The sequence below is a fragment of the Pinus tabuliformis genome, chromosome 6, assembly GCF_031772625.1.
Source record: "Pinus tabuliformis cultivar Carrire ecotype Pingquan chromosome 6, CPIR1, whole genome shotgun sequence".
NCBI classification, from domain to species: domain Eukaryota; kingdom Viridiplantae; phylum Streptophyta; class Pinopsida; order Pinales; family Pinaceae; genus Pinus; species Pinus tabuliformis.
This window is the reverse complement of record NC_142292.1, coordinates 791,568,682-791,592,642: the sequence shown is the minus strand read 5'-3', so window position 1 is coordinate 791,592,642 and position 23,961 is coordinate 791,568,682. Positions and strand designations below refer to the sequence as shown.

At 35.3% G+C, this 23,961-nt stretch overlaps 1 pseudogene; it reads right to left on the bottom strand.

The window, feature by feature from the left end:
- Positions 1–288: 288 nt before the first annotated feature.
- On the bottom strand, positions 289–8,738 carry LOC149261155 (low affinity inorganic phosphate transporter 1-like; annotated as a pseudogene).
- Between the last annotated feature and the right edge of the window lie 15,223 nt (positions 8,739–23,961).

The following is a 23,961-nucleotide window of genomic DNA, read 5'->3' as shown; positions in this document are numbered from 1 at the left end:
AATGGCTGTAACTAGCCCATAACCGCATTAAATGAGCCAAATATAAGCCAATCATGATCTTGGGAATTCAAAATTGTTATAAAAATTGCATCCCGTGCCACATTTTACACTTTGCTGCCTAGAGAGATCAGAAATTGTGCCTAAGTGAAGAAGAGTTAGTGCATGACAGAGAGGAGCTGGGAAGAGTTGGTTAGCATATTTACAAAGAAAGGGCTAGCTAGTATCATGAAGCCACAAGCAGGAAAGACCATAGGGGAAAACGTACCCATGTCCTCGATGCGCTTAAGGTCACCGAGAAAGCAGTGCTTGTAAAACCGCCAGCACAACCACAAGCATAGGCACAACCACAATAACAGGCACAAAAGATGAAGGAAAAGAGACCAGCTGATGTCTCTGCAGTAGAATTGAGAACATCACTGCGAAAGAAGATGCAGAAGTAAGTGCAGACGAAGAACGCGGAAGATAAAGGAAAAAATCACATGCAGAAAGGAAATAAATGGTGTTGTAGGACGGACCTCATCAGGTCCATGATAGGGAGGAAGAAGTCAAGTTTCAGTGGAAGGAGACAGAGGATGTGGAGATCCCCTCTATGCTCCCAGCGTGCATGCCACCGTTAAAGTTGGGTGCAAAGCCGGTTAAGCCAAAGGAAGGGAAATTTTCTACCTATACGCCACTATTACCCGAAAAGGTTCCTTTTGAAGGAGAAGTGTTGGGGAAGATTCCCCAGCTCAAAATGGAAGATTGGGATTTCAATGAAAGAAGCAAATACCCGTAGTTTAAGCCCAATAGGTACCTGAAGAAATTCTACTACTCGGAGAGAAGAGTTACAAGATTGGAACCACAATAATGGGTTGCGGGAGTGCAGAGAGCAAGGATTTTGAACATGTTGAATGTGCCACACTTTGGTCGAAGCCCATTCAGTACAATCTATGTGCAACAACTCCTTGCACTAGTACATGATGGTTGCATTTGGCTAGGGACGAGGATCCCGATTAATGAGATGCTCATCAGGAGAATAACAGCACTGCCATATCAAGGAAAGGACTCCAGGAATGAATTCATGGGTAAAAACAAAGACAAAGAGATTGCCCAGATGGTGAAGGAAAAGTTAGGTTTAGTGAGGAAATCCCATGGATATGAGATATTGAGGATCAGGCTGTGCGCTTCACCGCACATATCTTAGCAGGAAAGATCATGAGGAAGTGCAAGGCCAATGAGGTGCCTGTAGCAGTAGTGTCATTGGTTGAGCAAAGCAGCTCAAGGGTCCAGTTTAGCTAGGCTTCTTATATATGTAAAAAAAAATTAATGGATTATAGGGAAGCATAGGAAGAAGGCAAGACCTTACACTATGCCTGGCTGCTAATTCTTATTGTGCTTGCTGCATGGAAGGAGCTGAAAGATTCTCAATTTATAACTATTGAGATAGATGTATGCGAGGCAACGAGGTATGCCTCCCTCTGGTTTACAAAGGATCTGACGTGTTCAATAGAAAACAAGATCTTCGTTGTAGTGATGGCGATGGATCTGCATATGGTGGTGAGTGAGCGTTGAGCCTCAAAATTACTCTTTCCATAGAAACTCTTCTCATTCTTTTTCTTCATTTTTCCATGAGAAATATGCATTCTCATCACCAACGACCAGTATATATTGTCTTAAGGAGGACATTTAGTGAATTACATTTTATGCTTTTATGTTTTGTTGTTTGAATAATTTTTTGTAAATTAGCTATGGAATGAAGCCTATTCTGCAGCTAATCAGTTGTTCTGTGGCTACCTTCATGCTTTAACAGGTTCCAGGTGTCAGAAGGAGAAACTAGCTACATGCAAAGGTTGGAAATCATCGCGACATGGACCCTGTCCTATTCACTTAGCCCAGGTCGAAAAAGAAGATGGCATAAGACTATGGTCAATGGAGAAGTCAAACGCAGAGATTGAAGATAACAGGACTCTGTTTCATGGTAATTAAAACATTTCACAGTGATGGGAAGCGTTATCCGAAACAACTACCTATACCTACGAACTCTAGCAGCCACCTGTACAACCGAATCCAACAGCCACCATGTCTTGGATTTATGTCTCCAGCAGTCGAGGAAGAAATTCTGCATATTTGTCTTCTACGTGTTTGACTGTAGCATGTTTTTCTCTACAAAAAGTTACATGGTTTTTCTTATAAATACCTATGTAAAGGACCGTAGAAGTTAGTGGTGATAGTGATAGTTTTATTGTGAAATCAAGTTCTGAACTCTGTAATTTCTAGGCATTTTGTGTCCCTATTTTTAATATGAAGACCGCATGTTTTATGAGAATCTGAAGGAGTTTCCTTGGAGTTGATTGAGCAAGCGTAGCCTAATCAGTTGCAGAGGGCCCCTACACTGAAGAAGGTTTCATTTCATTTTATTTTTCTTCTTCTTGTTAACTGTAAATTCATCATTTTCTTTCACAGTGTTTATAGTCATTTTCTTACTGACAATGTTTATAATGCAATTTCCATCATTTTCTTATTAACAGTGTTCATAATTTAGAGTAGCTTCCATTTGCTTGATCTCTTTCTAGTTTTTATCAGTAGTTAGAAGATGAAACTCAGTAATGTAATTTAGTTTACTTCATTCACTGTTTTGCTAGTTTAAATTCTCAATTAGACTGATCAGTGCCATTTACTGTCTTTGCCATTTTATTTTTAGTTTACTGACTCATGGTGTTAATGAATGTTTCTGAAAAACCCTTCAAGTTGATAATTCATCCTAAACTAAGTGGTTGAACATTTCATTTATGCAATGAGTCTTTGTTGCATCTCCGTATTTGCTTTCTCTTAGATTAATGAAGTACATAATTCCTCAAATGTCATCCCAAGGAGACTTTCTCCCAAAATTGAGAGGCGGAGTAACTAAGTATTTCATTTAGTTTTATTTTTGTAATTAGTTAGGCATCAGTTGCAAATTTGACTTTCAATTCTTAATTTATGATTTGGAAATAATGGTAAAACAGGAATAGAAACTTTGTTTTCATTTCTTGCTTAAGCTTTGCTTCCAAGTCTTTCTCGGCTCTGTTTTCATTTATTTCTTAAAAGCTCTATTTTCATTTTTAGATTTTAAGTAGTCCTTACAAAAGTTATATTTAAGTTTTTGATAATTACATTGTAAATCATTAGGGATTAAAAGACCAGAAACCCCCCAAAACAACATAAAACACAAAAACAACGAAGTAAGAAGGGTTATCTAGCATAAACAGTGCACTAAATTCATCAGTTTACGATATCTGGATTGATAATTTATGTAGAGAAATTTAGGGCACTAAATTGACCAAACAGTCAGTATCCAAGACTATCACTGAGCTTGTATAAATAGTATTGTCATATTGTAGAGTTTAAGGCAAACTTTCACAAGGCCTATATGAAAGCGATGAAGGACGCAACGGAGACATGGCATCCATTGCCATACTTGGTAACAGAAGATGATCTCATTGCGGTAGTGCAAGAATGTTCAGAAGAATGGATGACTCCACCCACTGGAGTGGTTGGAGTAGTTAGAACAGAAAAGGGTATCTCGCAGGGTGCGAGTATGAGTAGAAAAGATGTCGATGAAGAAACAAAGGAAACAGGTTGAGGACAGGAACACAAAGAACACCTCAGCGTTGTGGGGGTATCAGAAGACTCACCTTTTGTTGTAAAAATGAGACCAAGAAAGAAGAAAAAGTTAGATAAGGGTAAGGGAGCGGTGTCTCTTACCCTCACTGATGGGGACATCAACGAGATAGTGGAAAAGATCCAGGAGATCAACACGAAAACCTGGAACAAGATTGATGGTCACTACGAAGTGATCTTGGCTAAGGTGCAACAGGGCATCGTGGAGCTGAAGGCGTTGCCACAAGCAGTGAGGTTACCAAAGCAGGTAACCCAGCCGTCGTAACTAGAACAAAGACTGGAAACAAATTTTGAAGTTAGGATGTTCCACGTGCCAGTTGAGGCACTGAAGTTTGAAGCAGTAGCAGAAAAAGAGTGATCCAAAGCATGGCGCAGTGTCCAAACATATGTTGTTGCGCTACCCCACTAGGTGTTGCATGAATTTCACTAGGGTATCACCGCATAATTGCATGAACAAGAGCAGCGTTTGTCATTGTTAAAATCAAAGGAGGAGTCAAAAAAAGCATTGATGAAGAAGGAACTAGAGCAATTGGCCGAGGATAGAGAGGAAGGAAGGCAGCAACGAGAATAGATGGAGAAGGCCATTGTTGAGACTTGTAGCACAATTCTAGACGTGCACGTCTGTGAGGATGAAGCACAAACAAAAAAGGTTGCGAAGCTCGCCCTCATGATCAAGGACTCAAAGGAAACTATGGCTAAGTTGAAATTTGAATATGAAGTGTAGGTATCAGAGTTGTGAATAAGGTTGCAGCAAGTGACACCACCATAAGTTCAAGAGCAGAGAAAAAGGGACCTCAGTGTAGCATTGAATGGCATATCTAATACAGTGGAAGATTGTGGAAAACTTCTCGACGATATGTTGGATATTTGGACCTCACTGCAAGAGGATCCAAACGTCTTGAAGATTGAGGAGGGACTGTAGGTCAAGCAAAAGCGGTGTGATGAGATCCTGGTAGTTGTGAAAACCTTACCAGTCTTGCAGAGGCTTTCCAACATTACTGAAGGAAAGAACCTCTAGGCATAAATCGATGAGCTTCGAAGGAAAGCACAGATCTTGTAGGTGAGGACTCAGTTGTGGCAAGAGGAAGCCCTGCAACTTTCGCAGGCAGTGGACAAGAGGCTGAAGGAATTGAAGAAAAGGGAAGCAAAAATACTACAAAATATTGTTGGCCCTACTACAGAAGCTTTGCTGAAGGAGGTGCGCCAGGAAGAAAAATTGATGGCAGAAATAGTCCAGTAGTACAATGAAGTGTACAACACGATTGCAACAAAGATCAAGGGTGCCGAAGCTAAGTGACTCAGGATGAGTCACAGGTGAGTGTTGGGGGCCTGTTGGGCATGGCCCAACTTGGTCCAAGTTTTGGGTAAAAGACCCTGCAGAAGAAGGAGTGGACCGCGCGGAGCTCGCGAAGATATATTCATCGTGCGGTCTTTTAGGGCTTTGGGGATGGGACAAAGCCCTTATTTTGTAATGGGTATCAAGTATTAGTCCTTGTTTTGTGGATCCATGGTATGTGGACCATGGTTTTTGTAAAGATGAAATGTATTTAAGGAGATGTAATACTTTGTAAACAATATCATAGAGGTAGAACATAATAGAAGATCGTAAGTGATTGAGCCTTGTTTTGTCTGTAGTTTTGGGGAAGGCTCCGCAGCTGAGTGCGCGGAGGCCTGGAAGAGTTTGCAGCTGAGTGCGCAGACCACCTGCAGCTGGGTGCGCAAGTCAGAGAAGTGCATGTAATTGAAGATCCTTTTAATAAAAAAGAAAGTTTTGGCAAAGTGTTGCATCTCTTTATGTGTTTATTTCCTATTGTTATGTATCTAGTTATGCATTCTTTTCACTGAATTATGCGAGGAACTGTAACATATACTGTTATTTGTTAGAGTTTATGGATTTAATGTGAATCTATTAAATTAATCATCTGCGTGAATTTATTTATGTACGTGAAGTTATAAGATCAATATAAAGTAGAAGTAAATACACGATGCCACTACATGGATATCCCTTTGGCTGCAGAAACCTAGTTCTACAACCTCCCATAACTGCTTTGGGTGAGATTGTGATATGGTGCAAGTAATTGCCGAAAGGGCCAGTAGTTGAGGGTTTTTTTGGTACGTAGCACACTCTGAACCTGGGTCAAGCCCCCTCAAACCAACACCTACTCACATGCTCCATACCACTCTGTGAGTTTCAAAGGTGAGAGGCTTCATGCTACGAAGTACTTTCGTGTGTCCCCCATGTGGGCAACCCATTTGCCACCACCGCACGTTGTACCTACCATGCTTTCAGTCCAACCACCTACTTGGTCACCCTCCACATGGATGCACCATAGGCCCAATTAGCCACTCACGTCGCCATTTAGCATCCGCCTAACCGCACGATAGGTCAACCCCAAAAATTATAGTCACCATGCACAATCAACTCATCATGTGAATGGCCCTATATCCTGATGACAATAGCATGATGACATTCAACTCTTCCTTCCAAATAGATCCCCACACATGTCATGCGTTAAGTAGTATAAAATCATACAAGGGGTCCATTTCTGGTAAGTTCCACTATTAACAGTCAACCCAAACCACACACCTATAACCTTCTAACTGCCAAATTTTGTAGTTTTTTAACCACAAACCTTGCAAATTAGAGTTGAAGGCTAAATATGTTTGCCAATTCTTCTTGTCAAGGGCTACACACTTCAAAATTCAAGGGAATTCGTCTCATTTGAGACCCTATCCTCAGCTTGCAAAAAATGTGCGCTCCTTTTAAAGAAAATCTTTTTTCCCTAAGCATAAGAATTGTATAAATCCATGGAATTAGCCTCTTAGATGCATTGTTAAGCTGGAATAACCTTACTATCTGCCAAAATTATTTTTCTGAAGCTCAAAAACTCTAAGTGGTCATTAACACTTGCGCCATCATTCTTAGGCTCAAAGTTTGAAAGGCCCTCCTGCCGAATTGTCCCTCTTAAACATAGCTACCAATCAAATGAGAACTATTACCTCAAAACGAGTACTCTAGCCCAAAAACCTCCAAAAAACATGAAAAAACAGGTTGAAAATGAAAAGTGTTGATGCTGGAATAACATTTTTTTTTCAGGGTACTTTTTCAACATTTTTTAAAAATGGCAGTAAAAACCAAATTTTTGTGTGCAAAAAACACCATAAAAAAAAAAAATAATAATAATAATAATAAAATTAAAAAAATAAATTAATTAATTAATTAATTAAAATTAAATTAAAAATTAAAATTAAAATTAAAAAAAATAATAATAATTAATTAAATAAAAAAAATGTTGATGCTGGAATAACATCTTTTTATAGGGTTAATTTTCAACAATTTTTAATAATGACGTGAAAAATAAAATACCATGACTCTGAAAATATTTAAATTTCCAACAATTTTCAAGCATGAACTTTTAAAAAATTACTTATAACTGTTTTCAATCATAGCATTAAAGATAAAATATTCATGACTTAGAAAAACATTAAAATATTGACAATTTTTCAACCATGGAATTAAAACCAAAGATTATGACTACAAAAAAAAATGTAAGTTTTCAAAATATTTCAAACATGACATTATATGGAAAAAAAATTATGGCTAAAAGACCTTAAAAAATAAAAGAAAAGAAAAACAATAAAAAAAGTAAAAAAACAAAAACAAAATTAACTTGTAAAAACTAAAAACTAGAAAAAAACAAAAAACAAAAAAAAACACACACTCACACACAAAAAATAATACAAGAAAATAAATTTTCAAATATTGCAAAAAAAATAAAAACAAAAAATTTATTGGCTCTGGCTTTGCCTACTATTGTCGATATGCTGTGGCATGTTGAATGAATCCTTGCCAGGAAGATTTCCGTTGGAACAATGAATGTAGTGGCGTTTGGACCGAAGTTTGAAAAGAAGAAGTGTCGCGACAAAATGTGCTAGTACATGGGGTACTGCCTCGCCAATGGTAGTATGGAATAGCAAGCGCGAACATGAAGACTGTCATGAAAACGAATCCCATTAGCTAGATTTTTTTTCTTCCAATGTTGTCAATCAAGGTGACTGTGAACTAGTAGTCGGGGACTGTCGAGCACAGAGCAATAATCAACTTCACTTTTTCTATTTTATAGACTTGTTCAATGGCGTTCATTGTTTGGGGAAGGGCAATCCATCCCACGACCCTGAATATGTCCTTTTGGAATAGAGTTTGGTTGTAGAATGCGATGTCGAAGAAAAACCATGTGCTTACTGTACCCAGTAGATGCCAACCGTGTCACCTTGCAAACTCTTTGGAAAATAAACCAAACTCCGGTCCAGTCCTTGCAGATATCCAGGTCAAGAATCTTCGACATGTCAGCCACAGCTTTTTCTTGGTCCTTTGCGATGAGTGTTGTGTACCGAGCTATTTGGGGCATTTTCATTCGCCAATAGTACGTCAATGCAAGGGGTAGGGCCCCAAACGTTAGTATTATCCACCATACATAATCATCTTGGGTAACGGCTAGACCCAGAGGATCGCTCTTGTATGTGCAATAATACTTGCTCAGGAATCCCGTAGACACGATAAGAGAGATGGTGCCCCCGGCTAGAATCCCAAAGCCTTGCATAGCAAACACAATCTCCATGAAGGCCCCTCGGGTTCTCTTGTTTTCATACTCAGACATAATGGTGGCGGATAAAGGATAACCTCTGCCGAAGCCAAGCCAGAATCTGAAAAAGTAGAGAAGAGCCATTACTGCTTTGATTGTCTTGCTGAAAGAAAGACCGGATGCGATGGAAGTAATGACCATGAGGATAAGCATTATTCCATAGATTTTGTTTCGTCCCAGTTTGTCGCCCATCCAACCAAAGAAAAGTTTCCCTGCAAGTGTTCCACATAAGGCCGCTACGATTACCACAATCGTGACATTTGGAGGCAGAACACCGAGATTTTTTCCATCAAAGTAATAAATCCTCCCCAGTAGGTTCGTAATGGTGGTGATGTAGAAAAAATCATAGGCATCCGTGAAGAAGCCCATACCTGCAATAATAATTGCAGTATAGTCGTACCATTGTGTTCTTGCCAGGTCCAAGACATTTAACACGTAAAGATAGTTTTTAGCCATGCTTCCAAGCTTTCCTCTAAAAATATTTACAAGATGTTTAACACGTAAAGTTGTTTTTTAGCCATGCTTCCAAGTTTTCCTCTGAAAATATTTACTATTGACATAGAGACATAGTAAATTGTTAATCAGCCCCTGCCACCCCGGGCCTATTGGGCCACAGGGATGGGCACGGAGGGAGCTGAGGGAGCTCCCTCCCTGCCCACCCCCATGGCCCAACAGGCCCTAGGGTGGTAGTGGTCGATTCCCGAAATCAGCACTTGCTAACCCAGGGCCTTTTTTCTCTATTTTTTAATTATTATTATTATTATTATTATTATTATTATTTAAATGATTTATATTATAATGTTTCATTTTAATATTCAATGTTTTTAATTTTTGTTTTTTAAATATTTTTTATTTTAATGTTTAAAAATTTTTAATATTTTTTTTTTTATTTTATTAATTTTTTTCATTTTTATTTTTTATTTTTTTTATTTTATTTTTATTTTTATTTTTTTACGAGTAAAATTTGATTTCTTTTTTACATTTTATAGTTTTTTTTGTCTCTTTTATATATTTTTTATATTTGATTTTTTTTGTCATGTTTTTTATTTTTTATTTTATGTTTTATTACTTCTTATTATTTTTTTTATTTTGTGTTTTTATTTTTTATTGTTTTTATTCTTTTTCAATATTTGAAATTTGGTTTCTTTTGTATTTTTTTTATTGTTTTTATTTTTTTTTAATATTTGTTTTCTTTTGTATTATTTTTTGTGTTTTTTTTATTATTATTAATTTTTTTTAACATTTGATTTTATTTTTTTACAAATTAATTTTACTTTTTTACTTTTTTTTATATATTTTTTTATGTTTGATTTTTTTGTCATGTTTTTTACTTTATTTTTTATGTTTTATTATCAACATGAAAATCACCAACATTAAAAAATATCTACACTTAACATTTTAGAAAATTTAAAGTGTAAAAAATAAGCCCTCTAAACAAAAAGGGTTGATATTGCATTAGCACTTTTCAAAATCAAGATGTAAATCACTAACAAAAAGAAATGTTCATACTAAATATGTAAAAAAAAAATTAAATTGTCAAAAATAAGCCCTCTAAAAAAATTTGTGTTGATGTTGCATCAACACTTTTAAAATTAGCATGAAAATCACTAACAAAAAAAAGTTCATACTAGATACATAAAAAAAAATTAAAGTGTCAAAAATAATCCCTCTAAAAAAAAGTGTGTGATGCTACATCAACATTTTTCAAAATCAGCATGAAAATCACTAACATTTTAAAAAAATGTTCATACTCGATACATAAGAAAATTTAAAGTGACAAAAAAATTCTCCAAAAAAACAAAAAAATGTTCATACTAGATACATAAAAAAAATGTAAAGTGTCAAAAATAAGTCCTCTAAAAAAAATTGTGTTGATGTTGCATCAACACTTTTCAAAATCAGCATGAAAATCACTAACATTTAAAAAAAATGTTCATACTTGATACATAAGAAAATTTAAAGTGTCAAAAATATGCTCCAAATTTTTTTTGTTTACTCTGAATCACTACTTTTCAAAATCAAGTGATTTTTTGCTACCTCAAAAAAACGGGTACTAGGTCATTTTCTCATTTGATCGGTAACTATGTTATTATTCTACGACATGTGGAATCATGTCATTTTCTATCATGGATACCTTGAATCTCTCTTCAAGCCTTACTCTGTCCAGCAATTGATCAGATGTCTCCACATGTTTCCCTATCAAATGGCTTCCCCATTGACAAGGCGTTGTATAGATGTAAAGGGAAAGGATAAAGAAATAATTTGCCCTGACACAAACATCAGTACTCAGGGTTTTCCAATGTCATCATCTGAATTAAGAAAGTCAATTCATACTCTGCTTGAACAGGTGAACTCCTTGATCACTCTGGAGGATGTCGAAGAGCCATGGTCTTCACTTTCAAGTCTAAGATAGAAGCTGGAGACAGCCGAGGCAAAACTCCACTAGGAAAATAAATATATTACAAAATTTGAAATTCAATTGGTGCTTCTAGGGAGAGAGAAATCCAACAAACCCTCTTTCAAAACAACTAAGAGGATCATCTCAAAAAAATCATGAGGCTAGTAAATAAGCATTGGGGACATTTGGAGTTGATGCACGAGAAGATAGAAATTGTCAAGGTGGCTTGCAAGGAAATGAATATGCTCAAAGGAATTATTGGGAAGACCTCAATCAAAGCCAAAATATTCATATATTTTCTTAATCATATTTAGAAAGAAGAAGTCATAAAGGTGAACCTCAACCGATTCCATTTGGTAGCTAGAGCTAGCCAACTAAAAAGGAAGCATGAGTTGGTAGCATGAGTAGAAGAGAAAGAAGAAAACATGATAAATGAAATAAAATATTTTAAAGGTAAGTGTGAGGCATTGCACAGAAAAAATTTCCATCGTTCTTTGATGGACATGAAAACTTGTACCCCAAAGAGTCTTTTATAAATAGTTTAAATGTCATTAAGGAGAACCAAAAGGACTTTGAAGAAGAGAACCACCCATCACAAGAGAAAGGTATTATGGACTTATATAAAGAACATTTTGAGCTTTTTTTCATGCTAAAAGGCCTTTTTAAAGAACAAGGGAAAGTGGAATATCAACCCATTACAACCATGGAAGGAGAAATTATAGATGCTAGATCATGTGACGTTCCAGCAGGAAGAGAATGGGAGAGCATATTGGACTTGTACAAGTCATCCATCTAAAGGGGATTCATACTAGAGTCAAAGGAGACTTTAGTAGAGGCAAGCTCAAGCTGAAGACCCCCACCACGACAACAAGTGTGACCTCAGCAGTCAGCACCATCGGCACAAGCATCGACACCATCAGTAGTACCATAGTGACCACCATTGGCAGCACATCCACAATAACGTATGGCCTATGTAGTGATGACCAAGAAAGAGAAGGCCCGACAAGAAGCCAAGAGAGAGAATAAAAAACTATTATAGCCAAATATGAAGGGACCCACTCTAGAGCCAACATCTATTTCAAGAAACTTCTAGAAGAAGTTAGGTCTAATAAAATTGGAAATTTGTAATGAATCTTGGGGGTTTTCTGAATACCACTAGTGTTTTAGGGCGAGGTATAAGTTCTTAAGTGCATATATATAGGCCTCATTTTGTAAATTTTAAGGGGTGGAAATCTTGGGTTGTAGGGAAACTATGTCAATTCTTTTTAGGAATTGTTGGGAGGTCTTGAATTTATTCTGAGGAATTCTACAATGACTCTTGGGCAGTTTGTACCCTCGTACCATTAATTTTACATACCCATTTCATGTTTTGAAGCTTGCTACATATGAATACAACTTTATGTAATTTTCATGGAATTTTTTCTTATAGACTTGATTTGTTACGTTAAATGGATGGAATTGTTAAACTGAAATAAATTTTGACATTAGTATGACAGTATATTTTAGTTTTGCAAAATTTATCAAGGTTTTTTGAAGAGTATATTAACTTCTTTAATAGGTTTTACAAGGGTTTTTCAAGAAATTGAAATTTTCAAAATTATGTATGTTCTAGTGGATTTATTCTTAATTGCTTAGCTACCCACCAGGTTTTGACTAATTTGAAGGAATTCTTAATTGCTCCTTGAAATATTGTAGAATCTGTTCTTCATTTTTCATCCACCTTTCATATTTTCAACTCTTCATGTCAAACCCAAGGGTCATGAATGCTCTAACTTAGGATCAGTGGAAATGCAACCCAGCAAAATACATTTAATGCCTTATAATTTTTCCCTTAACCTTGATTTCCAAACAGATTTCCAATTTGATATAAATCAGAGTTGAATTTGAATATTATTCATGCATAATTTTGATGTTTTCTTTGAATAGGCCATGATGAATGTTGAATGTAGATAATGAAAATATTTTCAATGTTACTGGAATATTAATTGTGTCCTAATTAGTTTATTTGCATTCAACAAAAAAGATATCTACATATACAAAGATTTGAGATCAATTCAATGGTTGTAATGAAATTTTCATGTTATTTTACTTTCTTGTGACAATTTATGGAAGAAAATAAAGTACATGAACCTTGAACTTAAACCCAAAAAGTTGTAATATTAAGTAAGTTCCTGACAGAACTACACAATTATTTCACATCAACACACTCACATGAACAACAGAAATATACGATCTTATTTTCTTACACCCCCAGTCATTTACACTTCTTGGACAAAGTTCTAGGCCCAAAACCAACGAAATATAACATGGAGCCTAGAAGCTATAGAAATACGCTGATAAATACTACATAACAATATAGGGCCACATACGTTGAATATAATACTTTTAACGTAGTAGCATAATACGATCGCACTTATATGTTCTGAGGCTGTACATTACAACACAACATAGTGTGACTCTGGGGCCCCAACATCTCATGGCATCATTGCCAGGGATCGATTTGAACTAGTTCCTTGGGTAGAACAACATATCATCAAATTTTGCGGGTGGGAGAGATCTAAGATCATTTGTTGTGCATTCCACCTGGAGACTCCACTGTTTATAATTTTTGCCATTTCTCTACATATTATAATCATCATACTCACCACTTTTTACAACGACCACCATCTGCAAACTTTAGTTAATTCATTTTGCATGCTCATTGTGCCCATTACGTTAAAATGTGTTCTATAATCTTCATGGTCACATTTTGGCTTCGTCAAAGAGGAACACTAGGAGCATCCCTAATCAGAACCTCACATCCCCTATTTTTGATCCTTAACTTTTTGTATACATCTCTAAGCATCATAACAAACCTTACAAATAGGACCCTCACAGAGTTAAACGAATAACATTACATCTCCATCAGGTGCTCTTGATTAAACGAATAACATTACATTACATTACATTCGATTGTGATTTCTGAATTACCTTGTTCAAACGTTATTTATATGAACACCTTACCTTTGCAACCAATGCTCAAACATTCAGTCACTAAGTCCTCAACATAAATCCGAAAAGGAGACTCCACAAATTGCGGAAATAAATGGAGCTCCAATATCACTGTCGCTAGGGATGTGATTTTACAACACATCATGGTTGGACAAGTTCAACCCCATAACAAACAGAACCAACCCAACCAAACATCGGCTTGGGTAGTAGCACGATATGCCCCATTGGCTGTACCTCAGCTATTACATGACATGCCCGAGAAATATTTGAAGTTGATGCCCAGATTTAATGACAAGAAGAAAATGATTTTTGAAGAACATATCAAATTATGCATTCCAAGACTTTACTAACAACTTTATAGTAGAATATGAGGATGTGTTCACAAGGGTATTTGTACAAACCCTTGAAGGAGATGTATGAAAATGGTTTTGTACCATTCCCGCCAACTCATTACATTCCTGGGAAAACTTGGAAAGGACATTATGTGCCTAGTTGGGTGAGAAGAAAGACTTTCACCACTACCTCACTGAATTTTTGGCGGTAAAAAAGAATTCATCTGAGAATGTAGAATAATTCATGAAATGATTCAATAATCTCTACAACAAGATCATAAATGAGATCAAACCCACGCCCATTGCTTCCATGATTAACTATGCAGGTGCATTCGAACCAAACTTCTTTGTCATGCTCAAGGAAAGATGACCCACAAAAATTTCTAACATGTAATTAGATGCAACCGAGATAGAAGGAAATTTAACTGTAGCAGGAAAATTGAGAAGAGTGGAAGTTACAAATGAAAATTGTGACGTTGAGAAAGAGGGGGGGAACAAAGACAGAGGAAAAAAGAAAATAAAAGAGGAACCTAATCATCCTACATATATTAAAGACTCATCCAAAGAAATAATTGAATAGAAGAACATAATGATCAGGAACCTATCGAAAAAAAATTCCAAGCTCGAGGTAGAAGAGCTAGGTAAGAATTTGAACCAACCTCCTCATAATCCCCCTTTCATCCATAGGCCATTCAACCTACAATAGATGAATAGTAGAGAAGTCTTGATGAACAAATGATATAGCGTCCAGTGATGAGGGTTCTCAACTTGCAAACCAATCAATACCTTGAAGAGTACATGCAACATGAAGATATAAATTGTGTAGGAGATCAAAATCCCACCTTCTACATCACCGAAGTTGACTACACAAACTCTCTTGCAATGTAAGAAAGTTATGAGCCATATGATGACTATGTAATCCCACCTTCCCAATATAAGAGGACTATTGAAATTATGACTTATGACCTAGGCCAGGTAGACTCGCCGAGATGAGTCATCAAAATAAGCCATTTGTATCAGCACATGATTTCGAGCCCGCTTAGGAGACTAGCCTTCCACATCCCAAAGTCTCAAATAAAGTGCAAGGATTTCCAACTAAGAAAGGAAAGAACATTCAGGATCAAATTCCAAACTCAGCCCAGGAACCTGAGGATTCAAGTGACCTTATTCCTTCCGAGTTAAAAAGCATTGTCCCACTTTTCAAACTGGAACAAGAGTTGAGCAAGATAAAAGTCCTCATTCCTTTTGTTACAATTAGTACAAAACCTGACATACCAACCACTTATACAAAAAATAATGAACCCACCAAAGAAAATTTCTCACAACAATACCTTAATCGCCTAAGAAGATCACCCTCATGTGGAATTTAGACTTCATGTAAAAGAACAAGATGACGATAGTCCCCCTTTCTACATCACCTCGAATGCCCACAACAAGTTGCTCCATAATTGTATGTTCGATTCTAGGGCATCCCACAACCTCATGCCCAAGTCAGTCATGGTGAAATTAGGATTGTACATCACTAAAACATACCATGACCTATACTCCATTGATTCTTGAACAGTTAAATGTCTTGGCCTCATTAAAGATTTAGTAGTCTCCCTTACACAAATACAGAACAATAGTTTAGTTATGGATATAGGAGTGGCTGACATCCTGACCTCCTACGACATGTTGTTTTCTAGGTCTTGGGATGGGAAGTTAGAACATATCAGTATCCTTTAAACTAGAATTCAATGACACCAATAATGTTGCTTGATACGTGGCATTGATTCTAGGGTTAGAAACGACCTGGAAAATGGGAGTAAAAAATTTTGCAGTTTTTGGTGCTTTGGAGCTATTGGTCCTTCAATTAAGAAACATTTATATCATGAAGCATCCTCGAATGAGATCATATCACAACACTATTTGTGATATTGTTGAAAAATATTTTGATGCTTTTAACATTACACTATGCACAAAGAAGATAACCAACATGCAGATGCATTATCGATAGTGACCAATACCTTCTAACCACATCCCAAGCCAAAGCTGAAGTATGCAGTAGAGATGTGATATAGGCCTTCCAATTTTAGATAATTTAAAACATTGGTAGGTCTTTTAAGATGGCCAATGACTAAGGAGGTTTATTGAATTGGTGGACAAGATCTCAACCATCAACATTGACTTTGAGGGAGAAGTGCCTGAAATGGATAAGGAAGAGGAAGACTCACAAAATGAAAGTACCAAGTTTTTGAACCAAATCAGAGGTCATGAAGTGATTCAAATCAAAAATAATTACGTCGTAAGGCGTTCCCTCTGAAATCAACACCCCCAGCTGCTCCCGTGTGCGATTATGGACCATCGATTATGTATGTTAGACGATAGAAGCATCTTCTACCATCATATTAATAGCTAAAAACAGTTACTAATTCCAATTCTGCTCGACACCTGGTCAATTCGCTTACCCCTCGTCTCCCAGGTCTTCCCCATGGTGAAGTAATCATAAAATATCGGTTACATGGAGGCTCCTAATTCTGCTCGGCACCTAGTCGATTCGCTTACCCCTCGTCTCCCAGGTCTTCCCCATGGCGAAGTAATCATACAATCTCGGCCTCTGCAAAAAATGAATCTCTGAGGCAAAGCGTCTATGCTGTTACTTCGAATCCCATCTATGATATTGATAAAATGCCTTCATTACCTACTACATTAGGCACTGTTGTTTCATCCCCCTGTGGGCACGATACTCCCCCCTTAACTCCCATGAGGGCCCCTTTATCTGCTTATTCAATTCCACTCTCCATCTCTGCAATGAGCAACGTTTCTTCCCTAGCAAGTCCTGTTGTGAATAGTGACTCCTTCTGGTCTTCCAAACGCAGTTCTACTTCCCTATAATCATCTTTTCCTTGGTCCCCAATGGTGCGAACTGTCAGCTCTCTGTATCTTATCATGTCGCTGGGTATTCCCTGAAATGAAGAGAGGGTTTTTCATCAGCTTCGTCTGGTTCACCTTGGCATCCCTATTATTGGCAGCTTCATGTTGCAAGATAGTGAAATGTAGCGTTTGGTGGCAATCAAATCCTTGAGAAATGTGGCGTTGGATATTCCATGAGTTGAAATCAATGTGCAAGAGATTCAGATGATGACAGAAAGTGATGAATGACTATTTCCTTTGTAATTAAACTAGTTCAGTGGTTGAAGTTCTCAAAATAATTGAGTGTATTGTTTTGTTTTTTTCCTCTTGCACATGAAGTTCAATTGGGTTAACTTCAACATTGGTGTTAAGCCCAAGTGGTTCAAGCCTCAAGGCAACTAGATAACTGTATGAATTTTACTTTAATAATCATTGGATAATGGGTTTCAGAGATGAACTGAGTATCCTGAAGTAAGATGCTGAAACTGCTTACAGAGATAAATTGAAAGTGTCTTGAAGTAAGATTTTAAACTGCTTTTATTTAATTAAAAGCTTGCTTTTCTTGTACATAGAATAGTCCAAACTCCAAAAGGAATGGAAATCTGTACCTCCACCCATATATATGTTATATGTTCCAAAAGGAATGGAAATCTGTACCTCCACCCATATATATATGTTATATATGTGGTGAGGCTTTGTTTTTACAATATAATGCATAAGTTGTAACTGTTTTCAGAGATGCGCTGAAACTGCTTTCAGAGATAAAACTGAAAGTGTCTTGAAATAAGACGCTGAAACTGCTTTCAGAGATTAATTGAAATTGTCTTGAAGTAAGATTTCAAACTGCTTTTATTTAATTAAAAGCTTGTTTTTCTAAATAGTCCAAACTCCAAAAACATATAAAAACATAGAGTGGGAGTGGAAGTCTGTACCTTCACCCATATATATGTTATACATGTGGTGAGGCTTTGTTTTTACAATGTAGTGCATCTTTATTTATGTCAAGGTAAAAGAAATGCTACTACAACACTACTCCAATAATAGAGACTCTTGCTTCAGAAAGAAAATAATAAATAAATAAAATTAAAAAATAAAATAAATAAATAAATTAAAATTAAAATTAAAATTAAAATTAAAATAAATAAAATTAAAATAAAATAAAATAAAATAAAAATAAAAATAAATAAATAAAATGGTACATGTTATTTTGTTTTATAGAAGAAAGTGCTTCCTTCAACACTTATATAATTCATGTCCCGACATGAATGGGCAATTATAAGAAAATGTTTGCCATCGAAGCTGCATTCTTTCCTTTAATCACGAACTTGAAGCATTTTCTCTGGCTACAGGTCTTACTGGTATGACACAATTTTTTTATAGTAAGTTTCCTTACACACCTCCAACACTGGACAGTAGAATAAGCCTATAGGCTCAATGATAAATCTTTCACTTTCACACTAACTTGTCATATTAACCCAAGCTCAATAACAAATCTTTCACTTTCACACTAAATTGCCATAACCCTCCATTTCAGCGAACTTTCCAAGCCTTCATCAAATCCCTCATCTGTGATACTCCTTTAGGAATTGTAAACATAATGCTAGACCAGTCCTTGCTTGCTTGCAGAGGAAGCCACCTCCCCTTTAACCAACTTATATTCTCTGTTGATCCTTTGCAGATTGCGTCTAGTATATCACTGTAAAGATTTCTATAGTAGTTTCCAACTTTTATTGCCCAACGTCCGGATATTGGCACCTAATGGTAGCAGTCCTTTTCCTTGTGTTACATTTGAGAACAACTCTGATTCCTAGCTTCTATTCACTCACAAAGACCATTGATCAATTTACAGTTAAAAATACCACAAGGATTATACCTGTCTTCACCATTTCTCTCTATTGTTTGAACTCTGATTCCTAGCTTCTATTCACTCACAAAGACCATTGATCAATTTACAGTTAAAAATACCACAGGGATTATACCTGTCTTCACCATTTCTCTCTATTGTTTGAAAATTCTGATAATATGACATGCTTTGTTTCACCCACATGGATGCAACTGATCTACTATAATATCATATCTTCCTCCTCCCATATGCTAACTCATTTCTTAGTTCTTCCATATATATGTTTCCTAAGAAATGCAATGAGCAAGAACCAAAGCATCCATGCTTGCACTAAAATCATCCAAGGATGAAAAATTCAATCAGAAAATGTGCAACTGAATTCAAGCACTTCACTATTGCTTTTGGGCCTGTGCATTTAACAATTGCATTGAAAATTCCCATAAGATAACTCTGCAATTCCTTATGAAAAAAATTGTTCTTCTCACAGTCAGATTTTGGAGGTAAAGCCATCTAAAGAAGCTGTTTAACTGTCCAAAATGATCCTCCACTCTGTCTTTTAATGATTGTTGGTTCAGGAAAGGTTCCAGAAGTATACATTGATTTCTGATTCACTGGGGTTTTACAAATAGAAGCTTGGCAGCAAGTGAAATATCAACACTCAATGTTATGGTTGTTTCTCCACATTGAGGACTAATCCTTTGTAGATCCACACAACTTTAGAATTTCAAGATTTGGGAGAAAAACATGGATGCACACTCCCCATCAAAATTTGGAGGATGGTTAATCAAAACAAGATCTCCATCATGGAGATGATGGTTAATCACTTCCCACTTTCTTCATTGCTTTGGAAAATGTATTCCAACAATTATAACGTCCCTTATCAACAAAGGTTCTACATTGTCCTCTGTTGATGATTTTCATCAGTTTGTTCATATGAACCTCAAGATTCTCTTGTACCTCAACGGTGTTCAAGCCCAAAGACATCTCTACAGTACCCTCACATATTGATATAACTAACAGTTTGAAGCAGTTACCAACTTCACCAAGATCCATCCATGTGATTTATTGGAATGTTATACATACTTAGAAGCTAGAAGCATCATCATGAGGGTGAAGATTAATAGTTACAGTCTCTTCAAAAGGCTGGGACGCCTCCAACACATTGGCAAAGTCAACTGGTCTTGAGTTCCCATGCTATTTGTTGTCATCTTCGTATGCCATTAGAATAGTGCAATCAATTTTAGAACTGAGCCTAGATAATAATTTCATGTTTTGTAGGCGATGAGACAGAGGTTGAATTATAATATTTTGTGTCCACATGATGTCAAGCATGAAGAGATGTTCCTTCACAGCTCTGGGGTATCCAGAAATTTGAACATCTAGACTTGAAAAGCAGTGATCTTTGTAGTGTGTTGCCCCCTAACACTCCCAAAAGTGTAACAACTTTAGTGTTGAATGAAGATTGTTTCACTGGAAGTCTACCTTTGCAGGTAGACCATCTCGATAACCCATCAAAATTATTTTTAAGTGGTAACTCATTATCTATTGGGATTCGTTTTAACCTCAAAACTCTTGAAATGTTAAAGTATCTTGACATCAATTCCACTACAATTTCTGGTAACAATCCCTCCCTAGTTGGGGAATTTGTTAAAATTGATAGTACATGAATGCCAGTGCAACTTTCTTCTCTGAATTTTTCCATGCAGAACTTGCCCATCTTACCAATTTAATCACTTTGGATATGACTGAACGCACAATCAAAATTGTTGCCAAAAAAATTGGGAATGGAGAGGATCAAACTTATTCAATGATGAAACACTAGTAAAAATTGGAACCTTAATTTTCCGATGAAACTTGACCTCTAAATAAGAAGCTTGAAGGATCATTTGTAGAGAGCGTGGACCATTTGCACAACCTTTTGTATCTAATGACTATATAAGTCATGGATTAAATGGGTGGATTCCCGTGATAATTGCCAGTTGTAAATTGCAATTACTATATTTGTCATTCAATTTAGTGTCTGTGCTACTCCCTGATGATTTCTTAGTTCTAGAGTCAATTCTGAATTTTATTGTTGAGGCTAATCTTCTTGTTTAGGTACCACATTTTTCATTTAGTGCATAGTCTAGGCCCTCTTCCATCTTGGCTTGGTAGATGAAGAATAGCAACTTCTATAAGGTTATCCAAAAACCAGTTTCAAGCTATTTGCCTGAGGAATTGGGTAACCGATGTCTCACAACATTGGCAATTGATGCTAATAGGCTCTATGGACCGATACCATCAAAGCTTCCTTCACGTTTAACATAAAAGTCTATAAGTGCAATCCATGATAATAGGCAACATTGTTAGGAAAAAATCCCAATTCCTTCTCCAAAGTATCCAACATGTCACTAGTATCAATTTGCCAACTGATCTATTTTATGAATTATTGCTATAAGAAGAATACTTCCTCTAATAGTCTATTGTGCCCTGCACTTCTTGGCTGGAATCAAATCTTTGAGAGGCTCGTCTCCATTCATTGACAACTAATCTAGTTTCATGGCCTCTGAATTCACTACTCACTATTAAGTCCATGGGTCCATCAACCACTCTAATTATTGTTGCTATTAATTGATCAACCAAACTGGAATCCTGTAGAATGTCAAGAATGCTAGGAGACTATGAAATTTTGGAATCTTTGATGTTATCTGCAAATGGAGTGGACTCCTACCCTACAAGAGCTATTTGTTGTCTTAGAGACTTTAAATTAAAGTTCTTTATATCTTTGTCATCAATGAGCAAAAGTGCAAAACCCATTTTAGCAGATAATAGAATCTCTATCAGTCTAATTATGGTGGACTTATGACACCCAACTCTCCTTATATTTCCATGCCACACTACAATTGGAACTAAATCTAGAGTTCCATGCAAACATTTCCATGCAGTTTTGTTTACAATTTATCCAAGAATCAGAGCACTTTGATGGGGTTCAGAACAATAGCTTTGACATAGCTTCATATGATGATGAAATAGCTTCTGCTAGAAATTCAACAACCTTAATAGTTGTCAATGTAGAACTAGAACATGTTTCATTAGCTTCAATAGTTATCTCATTTGCAAAACCCAGATATCATTATTTTTGCATCTCATAAAAGTTTTCCAAGACCTTCGCATTGAACATAGCCATATTTACAATTTTTGTTTACCATACATGTTGAATCTACCTGCAAACAAGTTTTGAGTCGCCTTCACCTAAAGCAGATTTTGTTTTCATCAAAGGAATTCTAATTACCTTCACTTGAGAAATATCGGCTTCTTATTTTTCCTTATTTTTTTTCCATGTTTCTGTTTCTGTTTCTAGTGCAGAGTAGCTAGTAGAATTATTTAATTATTGAGAATTATTTAATTATTCTAATTTGATGGAGTCAGATTGAGAATTAATATGAGAAAAAAATCGATCCAATTTTTGATGACCATGGGGTCAGACAACACAAGTGTAATCAACAAATCTTTTCCAGAGTTTGCACTAAAATTGATCAAAGGCCAAAGCTTTGGTATCAAAATCCTCCATGAATAAGTTGGCAACCACAAGAGAGAGCGGAGAACCCATGGCGACACTACATGTTTGCTCATAGAATTCACCTTGGAAGCTGAAAAAGGTAGATGTCAGGCAAAGTCCAACCAAATTGGCAGTGTCATCATCAGTAATCTGATTATATCTATATATATATATATATATATATATATATATATATATATATATATTTTGAAAAGTTTGCCTATAAAGAAAATTTATATTCATTTTTTTTTGTTAAATTATAGAAAAATAGTTAACAAAATATAACTTAAATTATAAACGATGTTTCCTAAATTTTATGGGATTAAGATTATGAAAATTTATGCTTTCAATTTTAATAAATTTTTTGATATAAATATTTATTTATTCATTCATATATATATATATATATGTATCTATATAAATAATTATTATATAAATAATTATTATGTTAATTTCAAGTTAAATAAATTCCATTTTCTTTTCAATTTCTCCTTTTCCATTTTTTTTGCAATTTTTATGTGTGTTTTCTATTTCCATATTAAAACATACAAATTATTTTATATTTTTCTTGGTTTTAAATGTTGCGATTTTCGTTTTAAATATCAAGGCATGTTAATTTAATTTGTATTGAGAAATTATTGTGATATATATATATATATATATATAGGTTTTATAAGTGAAGAATTTTTGGGTTGATAATCTTCTAAAAAAGTCTTCCTCGTATTTCTATTTCATCCTTTTTGTCCTAATCCTCACCGTGAGATCCATTGTTAGACTATAGGCCATTACCTTATTTGCTACAGGAGGAGGGTTGTGTTTCCTGTAGCACAAGGAGGACGAGGAGAGCATGAGAGGACGAGGAGGGCCAGGAGGAGGATTCCTTTGTTGACAGCTTTGCTCTGCATCTAGATCTGGCACTCCTTGCATCATAACCGATTATGTCTGGTAGCTATTAGTTATTAGGTTATGGTATACATTCTTTTGGGTTGCTAATCATCTCTCATCTCATATAAATATCTCAGATTTGCAGCCTTCTGCAGATTTTCAGCTTTCACATACGGCCTTCGCCAGAAGATTGTGATACTTTTTATATGAAGTTTTATTTTCGTGAAGATTGTGATTATTTTTATATTAAGTTTTATTTTATTTTTTTTAATTTGTATGTAAAACAATTATATATATATATATATATATATATATATATATATATACATATACATATACATATACATATATATATATATATATATATACATATACATATACATATACATATACATATATATCAATTAATAATTTTTATAATCCTAATTTATATATATACTTCATGAAATTAGGATTATAAAAATTATTAATATATATATATATATATATATATATATATATATAATTTTATTTTTGAAAAGTTTGCCTATAAAAAATTTATATTCATTTTTTTTTGTTAAATTATAGAAAAATAGTTAATAAAAATATAACTTAAATTATAAAACGATGTTTCCTAAATTTTATGGGATTAAGATTAAGAAAATTTATGCTTTCAATTTTAATAAATATTTCGATATAAATATTTATTTATTCATTCATATATATATATATATATATATATATATATATCGAAATATAAATTTTCTATATAAATAATTATTATGTTAATTTCAAGTTAAATAAATTCCATTTTCTTTTCA